The sequence below is a fragment of the Sprattus sprattus genome, assembly GCF_963457725.1.
Source record: "Sprattus sprattus genome assembly, chromosome: 17".
Lineage (NCBI taxonomy): Eukaryota > Metazoa > Chordata > Actinopteri > Clupeiformes > Clupeidae > Sprattus > Sprattus sprattus.
In genome coordinates this window covers 24,562,900-24,571,833 of record NC_137915.1, presented here as the reverse complement: position 1 = coordinate 24,571,833, position 8,934 = coordinate 24,562,900, and positions in this window count along the sequence as shown.

The window sequence follows — 8,934 nt, the reverse complement described above, 5'->3', positions numbered from 1 at the left end:
CCTTTGCTTTCTCTCTTTCCCTATCTCTGTGTCTCTCTCCCACATTCTCTATCCTTACTCTCTCTTTCTCTCTCTCTCTCACACACACACACACACACACACACACAATCACACACACACACACACACACACACACACACACACACAGCTTTTTGGTTGACATGAGGCCAGCGTCGGTGGCCCTGGTGGCCGTGAGTCAGCAGGCAGGCAACCTGCTGGATCAGAGGGCTATGAGTCAGCAGGGCGTCCCTCACACACACACTCACACACACACACACACACATATACAGAGAGACAGACACAGAAAAAGACTGATAAGATACACACAGAAATATAGACAGTCGGACACAGACACATAAACAGTACATGCATGCGTACACAGATACATTCACACACACATGCACGCATCCACAGAAAGATACATACACACACTCATGCACGCATCCACAGAAACATACATACACACACACATGCACGCATCCACAGAAAGATACATACACACACTCATGCACGCATCCACAGAAAGATACATACACACACTCATGCACGCATCCACAGAAAGATACATACACACACTCATGCACGCATCCACAGAAACATACATACACACACACATGCACGCATCCACAGAAACATACATACACACACACATGCACGCATCCACAGAAACATACATACACACACACATGCACGCATCCACAGAAAGCTACATACACACACACATGCACGCATCTACAGAAAGACAGAAAGAGACAAATACATATGTATAGGTATGTGTAAAAGGCTGATGGAGACGCACTCACTCACTCACACACTCACGCACCCACACACTCACTCACTCAAGGGTAGAGAGAGAAAGACTAGTAGTGGAGACATACAGAGAAATAAAGAGAGAAAGACAAACAGGCAGAGTGAAAGGGTAATGTTTACGCTTTAGTGGGTCTGTTGTTGATTATTGCGATGCACAGTAATATTTACAGAGCAAATATCAGATTAGTGTTGATCAAATAAAGCTCCTTATCGAGAAAGACAGGGCGACATTTATGTTTCATGTTCTGAAGTTCACCATCATTGGAAATCCAATCAATAAAAGAGTATTGAGCTGAATTGAATTCAGAGACATAAAAATAGACGTCCTCGTGTCCTATATATAGGCTACTTGCGTGTAGCAGGTTAAAGGTTTGACAGTAGGTTCAATAGCATGTCTGTCCTTTGTGAACTGACACTGTGTCTGATTTGCCTGAGGACTAAATCAGATCCAACTGGATGTAACTTAATCTTCCAAATAAGAATCAAACACAGACCATTTAGAAAAAGGAGACAAAATCTGTACTTTTTGACCAAATTGAGAAATAAATAAATGCAACTGCAACAACCTTTTGACCCAAAACGGACATTACATCATGGCCGTCCCATCATGCTGACACATCTAAAAGTGGAGCACGTTAATTGAGCACAGACTGGGTCCATCCGCAGGGTGTATCCATGGTGTTCAGACAGAGGCAAGCCTATCCAAAGCGTAGGCTGCTGTGGATAAGTTGCATTTCCTGATCTTTTTGAGAGTATAGCAGACTTGGCTAAGACCAGTCTCAGAAAAAAGGGAGCATCCCCTAGGATTAAAAACTCTACATTTGTTCTGTCTCTGTGTTTTTGGGGACAGGGTGGAGTGTGTAAAGCAGCACACAGGTATGCCACAGTATGGAGGAGAACTGAGCTCCAGAGCTTATCTCACACATCCCTCTCTATATACATCTCCACAGCCACAACACATCCCTCTCTATGTACATCTCCACATCCACAACACATCCCTCTCTATATACATCTCCACAGCCACAACACATCCCTCTCTATATACATCTCCACATCGACCACAACAACACATCGCTCTCTATATACATCTCCACAGCCACAACAACACATCGCTCTCTATATACATCTCCACAGCCACAACAACACATCGCTCTCTATATACATCTCCACAGCCACAACAACACATCGCTCTCTATATACATCTCCACAGCCACAACAACACATCCCTCTCTATATACATCTCCACAGCCACAACAACACATCACTCTCTATGTACATCTCCACAGCCACAACACATGGCTCTCTCTGTACATCTCCACAGCCGACCACAACACGCTCAGCAACAATGCATAACACAGTGGGTACAGAATTGACTAGCTTAGATAGTTAGTGTGCTTGCCCGAAGGGAAGCACACTATTGTTCTTCGTTTTTTACTATTTTTTTTATTCTAGTAGTTTTTCTTGCAGCTAACTACTCCTCGCCCGATTGAGATAGAGACGCCGTTCAAACACCAAAACGTCCGGCCCGATCCGGTGCAAGCTGCTATGACTTTTCGTGGCGGTACTCCTTGCCACTCCTTTTTTATTCCTCTTTTTCCATCACCTTTTTTCTCCATAGACTTGCATGGCAGAACTTTGAGGCATTATGACATCATAATAGGCTCATTAAACTGGCTTGCACCTGTGATTCACTGACAACTCTCACTAGGTGCGTTTCCATTCAGCTCGTTCGCATTAACGATTCGCATTCACGGACGATTCGCATAAAACAAATGCGCATCAGCGACCGTTTCCATTCACTCGAGTCTTTAGTCTAATTTGGAGGAAGAGTTTTGTGCATGCTTGAATGGACGCCCTCCTCTCTGCCGTCGGGACTTTTAATGCTGTAGCATTTGAGTTGTTTTGAATATAATTGCTAGAAGGAGAAGGCGTAGACGGTTTTAACATGTTTTACAAACTCACATAGCAGCGAATTCATAGCTAGTGATTCTTTAAATTTGGTGAAGGCCCACTTCACTGCCCAGCTGTGGGTCGAAAACTTCAGGCTGACCAGGTCAGGATTTCAAGAATTGTGCAACGGATAGGCCCTGCTGTGTTGCCTGAAAGTATTTGCTGCCGAAAGCCTGTCCCCACCGACGAGCGCATTTTACAAACTTGCAACATGCGCGGAATACCGTGTTGTGGGCGAAACGTACCACTGTACAAAGATGTTTATATGAGTACAAAGAAATATATTAAGTTACCATACCTGGGCGAGGTGCAAGAGATTGCAAACCGAAACAACCGCGCACACCAGGTCCGCAGGTGTTAGATAGAATAAAATCAATGATCACAAAACAAAAAAACTATAATTTACAACAACAAAAAAGTAGGCTACGTGTGGGGAGATAACATGTCCACGTAGTTTGCACGTAAATCAAGTTAATCAGTTAGCCTACAATAAACTAGGTAATGATGATGATGTTCAGGGGAAACAACACACCGCAAACATAGATATACTATAGTTTATACAACAGCAGGTGCATATGCTGCATGAGGTGTGGTGTATTAGCTGGCAGTTTGAGAAGCAGTAGAGGAACATCACATTCGGGGCAGACAGCAGCACGGTTGTCTCTCACTGCAACAGGACGTAGTCTACAGTCCAACTCCGAACATAAACAAATACACAAAAGACGCGAATCGCTCGAATAAACTGTTTCCATCTACGTTAAGCGCATTAACTAAATTCGAATAACCAGTTAATCCACCTCCCTCTGGCGAATCGAATTTCTATGCGCATTGGGGAAGTTAATGCGAAACGCACGCGTTTCCAACCAGGATTAAATATTCGCATAAAGATAATGCGCATTAAGTAATGGGATGGAAACGCACCTACTGACACCTGCGCACGGTTCCTCTTCTCTCTCTGTCCCTCTCCATTCAACTGTATAACTAGGAATATTAAGAGACACCTTCCATACCAGGGCTCTACTCACTCATGCATACTCACTCATGCATACTCACTCGTGCATACTCACTCATGCATACTCACTCGTGCATACTCACTCATGCATACTTACTCATGCATACTCACTCATGTTTACTCACTCATGCGTACTCACTCATACGTACTCACTCATGTTTACTCACTCATGCATACTCACTCATGCATACTCACTCATGTTTACTCACTCGTGCATACTCACTCATGTTTACTCACTCATGCATACTCACTCATGCATACTCACTCATGCATACTCACTCATGCATACTCACTCATGCATACTCACTCGTGCATACTCACTCATGTTTACTCACTCATGCATACTCACTCATGCATACTCACTCGTGCATACTCACTCGTGCATACTCACTCATGTTTACTCACTCATGCATACTCACTCATGCATACTCACTCATGCATACTCATTTGTGCATACTCATTTGTGCATGCTCATCCAGCAGGGAGAGCTGGAGAGCTGACACCTGCCCCAATTCCAAGGCACTTGTTCTCTCGGTCATGGCCGCAACAGAGCAAGCACACTCTTGCAGTTCGTTCACGAAACGCATTCTAGTTCACTTAATCGCTGTGTACTAGATAGTTAGATACTTCACGTAATCGCTGGGTACAGAATTAACTCTACTTTAGATAGTTCATTTAATTGACCCAATTTGGGTCAAAAGGTTGTTGCAGTTCCTTATTATTTATTTCTCAATTTGGTCTTTTTGTCTCCTTTTTCTCAATGATCTCGCATTTGTCATCTGTCTAATGAAGGTGTATGTGAGCATAGAAAGTGTGATCGGTGAGGTAACAGCACTGGGTTGCAGACGTGGCTCTGGTGATCCTATTGGACATTCCCGTTACACCTCAGTAAAAATAAAACAGCACCAATTGAAGTATTGAGTTTAGGAGTGAACGGAGTAGACGTGGGTGTTGGGCTGACTGCAGACGTGTGTGTTGGGCTGACTGTAGAATTGTGTGTTGGGCTGACTGCAGACGTGTGTGTTGGGCTGACTGTAGACGTGTGTGTTGGGCTGACTGCAGACGTGTGTGTTGGGCTGACTGCAGAATTGTGTGTTGGGCTGACTGCAGACGTGTGTGTTGGGCTGACTGTAGACGTGGGTGTTGGGCTGACTGCAGACGTGTGTGTTGGGCTGACTGTAGACGTGTGTGTTGGGCTGACTGCAGACGTGTGTGTTGGGCTGACTGTAGAATTGTGTGTTGGGCTGACTGCAGACGTGTGTGTTGGGCTGACTGCAGACGTGTGTGTTGGGCTGACTGCAGAAGTGTGTGTTGGGCTGACTGCAGACGTGTGTGTTGGGCTGACTGTAGAATTGTGTGTTGGGCTGACTGCAGACGTGTGTGTTGGGCTGACTGCAGACGTGTGTGTTGGGCTGACTGCAGACGTGTGTGTTGGGCTGACTGTAGACGTGGGTGTTGGGCTGACTGCAGACGTGTGTGTTGGGCTGACTGCAGACGTGGGTGTTGGGCTGACTGTAGAAGTGTGTGTTGGGCTGACTGCAGAAGTGTGTGTTGGGCTGACTGCAGAAGTGTGTGTTGGGCTGACTGCAGAAGTGTGTGTTGGGCTGACTGCAGAAGTGTGTGTTGGGCTGACTGCAGACGTGTGTGTTGGGCTGACTGCAGAAGTGTGTGTTGGGCTGACTGCAGACGTGTGTGTTGGGCTGACTGCAGACGTGTGTGTTGGGCTGACTGCAGACGTGTGTGTTGGGCTGACTGTAGACGTGGGTGTTGGGCTGACTGCAGACGTGTGTGTTGGGCTGACTGCAGACGTGGGTGTTGGGCTGACTGTAGAAGTGTGTGTTGGGCTGACTGCAGAAGTGTGTGTTGGGCTGACTGCAGAAGTGTGTGTTGGGCTGACTGCAGAAGTGTGTGTTGGGCTGACTGCAGAAGTGTGTGTTGGGCTGACTGCAGAAGTGGGTGTTGGGTTGACTGCAGAAGTGTGTGTTGGGGTGCGCTACGTGGCCCATGGTTTGAGAGCGTTCTCATTTTCCCAGCGAGACGGGAAGCAAGAGATGTGTAGCACGATTAGCACCGAGATTAGCACCGAGATAGGCTCCTTTTTGAACTTCCGTTTAAAGGCCACATCCGCCTGTTTCATTCAAGATCAAGCTTGTTACTGTCATTAGCTCTTAACAATAGCAAAGGCTCTTTGTGACTGTGTTATTAGGGTTGTGGTTAGTTTGGTATTTCTGTAACCAGATATATGCGTAACAGCCATGCCAGTGAAACACGTTGTTGAATTGAAGATGAAGTTACTACTGGGGTTTACAGTGGGAGGAAAACAACGAGGGAGAATGAGTTCGGGACTGAAAGAGAATTTTCAAAGACGGAGAGAGAGATTTTTGAAGTCGTAGTTCTGCCCGGTACAGTTATAGTTCCAGTTGTCTGAATCTTGACAATGTGGTGTCAGCTCTATCAGGCGTACGTACAAGAGAGAGTTAGAGTTAGTGTGTGTTTGAATAGATGTGTATTCAGCCTGTGTGTGCTGTGTGTGAGAGCCAAGTGTGTGTGGACTGTTGTAGTGTCTGGGTTTTAATAGCGGGTTTATGAAATCTGTATGAGAACTTAATTACATAAGAGGGTTAGTGCTGTTCACACTGGTTACACAGCAGGTGAACGAATGTGTGTGTGTGTGTGTGTGTGTGTGTGTGTGTGTGTGTGTGTGTGTGTGTGTGTGTGTGTGTGTGTGTGTGTGTGTGTGTGTGTGTGTGTGTGTCTGGAGAAAGAAGTTGTGTGTGACAGAAAGTGTGTGGCGGTGACGATAAGGCCCACTGATCTCCTTTCCTTCCTCTGGTCAGATCTACGTGTGGGGTGCGTGTGAAATGGCAAAACCATATGGGTTAAGGTGTGTGTGTACACTTTTAAATGTGAGGAAAAAACATACAACCTTATGAGAGATGTGAAAGATTATGTTCTTTAACACAAACACACATACAGAGAGAGTAACTGAGAGTAGTGTGTGTGTGTGTGTCTGTGACTGAGTGACTGACACACAAGCCAGAGTATCAGGAAGTCTGGGCCAGGAGTCAAGCCACCAGCACTAACAGGTTTAGAGCTTTAAATGAAAAACATAATCGTATTATGCACACACACACACACGCGCGCACACGCACACACACACACACACACACACACACACACACACACACACACACACACACACACACACACACACACACACAAAGACACTCTCAGCAGGTTCCAAAGCTGGTTCCCCTCTATTCTGAATGTGTTTGTGTGTGTGTGTGTGTGTGTGTGTGTGTGTGTGTCTCTCGCCTTCTCTGTGTCTGTGCCGGTGTCTGTGCAGCCGCTCTGAAGAAGAAGACTGTACGTGGGTGTGTACATGATGTCTCCAAACATCGGGTTTGCCTCACCACTCTTAATGAGACAACAGTGTGACCTATATGTCATCTCTCCCTTCTTCTCTCTGTGACAGAGACAGACATACAGAGATGCCAGACTATGTACTGGTGTATTGATCATCGTGATCATCGTGATCATCAAATAACTTCTGCAATCAGGTTCCATGTCTGTTTTATTATACAATATAATGATCTCTCTCTCTCACAGAGACAAATACATAATGCCAGACGACGGTCTGTGTGATAAGCGTCTGCGAGCATCAGGTGTCAGGATTTCTCCATCGTATGAGATGCTACAGTAACATATAAAGTCCTTTGTCTATTCCCCCCATTTTTTCCTCTCTCATTGACACAAGCAGACGAGATCCTAATGCTGGTCAGAGTGATGAAAATAATAACCAGTGTTGAGCTCCAGGGGAAGTGAGTTGCCTCAGCAGCTGTCCCTCAGGCAGGGGAGCCAGGCGGCACATTGGGCTGTAAGGATGGAGCTTTCTTCCCCGGCCCCTAGAGACGCACAGGCCTCTCTTTACAGCGCGGTTGCAAGGAGCTCTGGGGAGAGGAGAAGATGTCTCCTATTTTTGGGAACCATCTTTCCTCTGATTAGCTTAATGGTGTGACAAACTGTAGACTGTAGGTCTGGGCAATATGGCCCATTTTTGAATATTTATACATAGTATTTTCTAATTTTAGCAACTCTTCATAAACTCCAAATCCTGTCTTTGTTATAATCAATACTGGTGTTAATGTGTTGTTGCCCATTTACCCTCAGTGTATTTTAGGATACTTCTAATAAGGGTTTTGTATGTGTGGCTATAGTGTGAGTGCATCGTCTGTGGAATAAATAGGATTCCATAGCTGTCTGAGTGTGATCCATTACATTATCACCTCTGACTTGACCATCTGTTGGCTGTTGGCTGCTTTGGCAGCGCAAGTTACAGGAAAAAACTGGATTGGGTGAAAAAAGAGGGTGTATCCTTTATCAGTGTTTGTCCCCTGAAGAGGATGAAGTTACCTCAGTGTTGTAGACTGGCTTAAAACTGCATGGTGTTGAGTTTTTCTTCCGTCAGTACTACTTTTATCATCGTTTTTTTTTCTGTGACTTTATGTGTATTGCATTGCATGGCAGAATTATTGCAATATTATATACATTTGAATCCGAGGGTATGTGCACCAATCCCAACTTTTACACTGGGATGCAGACCCACGACAGGCAATGGTGAAATGCTGAGGCAACACAAGTTGAGTGGCCCGGATGAGGAATCCATATTGTGGACCTGTGTGTTTGGCCTTGGTCAATCAGTTTGGTACTGCCTCTGCTTACTGTAAACATAGACATACACACACATATCCATGCCCACCCATCTATTAGAGCTATTTTCTCAATCGGCCATGTTTTTATTTTTGAATGAGTTGCCGTTGTGAGGTTTGGACTTGGGTAAGGGTAAGATATCGCATTAACTATTTAGTGCGCTAGGAAGGATGTCAGTTTTTGTGACCTGCTGAGTTTCCCCTGAGGCCTGTTGAGGCACAACACACATGCACAGAAAGTGGACTAAAGGGACTCTTTAAGCGAAGCTCTGGGACAGAGACATATCGGCAAAAAAAGAGCTGGGGTTCACGCAAACTTGATCCCTTTTCAGACATTTATGGCCCATTTTGAGGTATTTAATAATAGAAGATAGTGGTCTATTTCAGTTGTGAGTGCAGAGATGGGCTCTTTGTGCACTCCTGGCATGCTTCCCTAAGTGCTGCCAGCAGAGG